The following is a 2043-nucleotide window of genomic DNA, read 5'->3' as shown; positions in this document are numbered from 1 at the left end:
TGACAACAACAACAACAATTATTGTTGTTAAGTGCTGTAAAGTTGAATTTGACTCATAGTGGCCCTGTCTAGAGTGTCCAAGCCTTTAAATCTTTGCAGGAGCAGAAAATCTCATCTTTCTCTTGAGAAGCTTGGACTGCAGAATTTGTGGTTCAAATTCCAGTGCTTATCATATAAAGCCACCAGATGTATTTTACCCATTTGTTGTTGCTAAATGCTGTTGAGTTGAGTCTGACCCATAGTGACCCTGTATAGGGTTTCCTATGAGCAGCTGGTGAGCTCGAACCGTTGACTGTTTGGTTCAAACCGACTTTGCAGTCCAGTGTATTAACCCATATTACAAGTCAAGGTTTGAATATTTTCTTCAGTTCTTACAGCTTGTTAAATGCTCTCACGTTCTTCCCATTAGTTTTTAAACTCCAGGTCTTTGCACATTTCATTATAACACTTGACTTTGTCTTCTTGAGCTTCCCTTTGAAATGTTCTGTTTAGCTCTTTTACTTCATCATTTCTAATTCTTTTATCTACTCGATATTCAAGAGCAATTCTTAGAGACTTTTCTGACATCCATTTTGAACTTTTTCTTTCTTGTCTCTTTAATGACTTTTGTATGATGTTTTTCATATCATATCACAACTCTTTGTTCTTCAGTCATTAGTGTCTAATACAACAAATCTGTTCTTGAGATGGTCTCTAAATTCAGATGAGATAGCACAGTGGTTCTGTAGGGTAGACTAGACTGTGAACCACAAGGTTGGAATCAAGTCCACCAGCTGCCCTAAAGGAGAAAGATAGGACTGTTTGCTCCCACTAAGATTTTCAGCCTTTGAAACAGGATCATTATGAATCGGACTGACTTGAAGTCATTTAACAACAACATACTCAAAGCTATATTTTAGCTCTAATGGACTTGTTTTACTTTTCTTCAGCTTTAGCTTCATTTGCATATGAGCAACTGATGGTGTGTTCCACAGTCAGCTCCTGGCCTTATTTTGACTGGTAATACTGAGTTTCTCCATCTTTTCTTCCCACAGATGTAGTCAATCTGATTCCTGTGTATTCCATCTGGTGAGGGCAATATGTACAGTCACCTTTTAAAAAATGTACTTGGAACGAGTAAGTTGTTGGTCATGCAAAATCCAATCATGTGATCTCTATCATCATTTTTATTAACAAGGCCATATTTTTCAGCAATTGATCTTTACCTTTACTTTCCAATCACTAGTAATTATCATTGCATTTTGATTGCATGTTTGATCAATTTTAGACTGAAGAAGTTGATAGAATTTTTCAGTTTCATCATTGACATTAGTGGCTAATGCTTAAATTTCAATAATAATCTTATTAGCTTGTCTTCCTTGTAGAAGTATGGATATTACTTTGTCATAGACAGCGTTGTACTTCAAGATAGCTCTTGAAATGCTCTTTGACAATGAGTGCAATCTTCACTTGGTTGTTCTTTGTATAGTAAACTATGTGGTTGATTAAAAATGGCTAATCCTATTCCATTCGGCTCACTAATTTCTAGGCTATTGGTCTTTTTGTGTTCCATTTAATTTTTGATGACTTCCAATTTTCCTAGATTCATACTCTGTACATTCCACATTATGATTATTTATGGATATTTGCACCTGCTTCTTCTTATTTTGAATTGTGTCTCATCAGCCGATAAAGGTCCTGAAAGTTTTGTTCTATCCACAAAATTATGGTCTGGGCACTCTATTTCTTATTTTTGACTACGTCTGGTAGAATTCCTAACCTAACTTGCACATGTCAGACTCTAGTCTCTATGCTTTGTTGTGTTTCTCCAGTGCCTTGGTCAAGTAACAGCAGAGCTACATATTTTAAACAGTGAGCTAAGTAAGACTGATAGAAGTAATCATAAATACATTTGCCTTTAAACGAAAAACCACTTCTCTCATATATTCAAAACTTGTGTTTATTTTTATAGTAAAAGGCTCTATTTTTGTTTCCCCAAAATGCTAATAAAAGTTATCTCAGATATACATTTCGTTTTTTCTGCATTTTGTCCAATTCAAAAGA

Source organism: Chrysochloris asiatica, unplaced genomic scaffold, assembly GCF_000296735.1.
Source record: "Chrysochloris asiatica unplaced genomic scaffold, ChrAsi1.0 scaffold00288, whole genome shotgun sequence".
Classification (NCBI taxonomy): Eukaryota; Metazoa; Chordata; class Mammalia; order Afrosoricida; family Chrysochloridae; genus Chrysochloris; species Chrysochloris asiatica.
The sequence above is the reverse complement of the archived record's forward strand: the minus strand, read 5'-3'. Positions refer to the sequence as shown.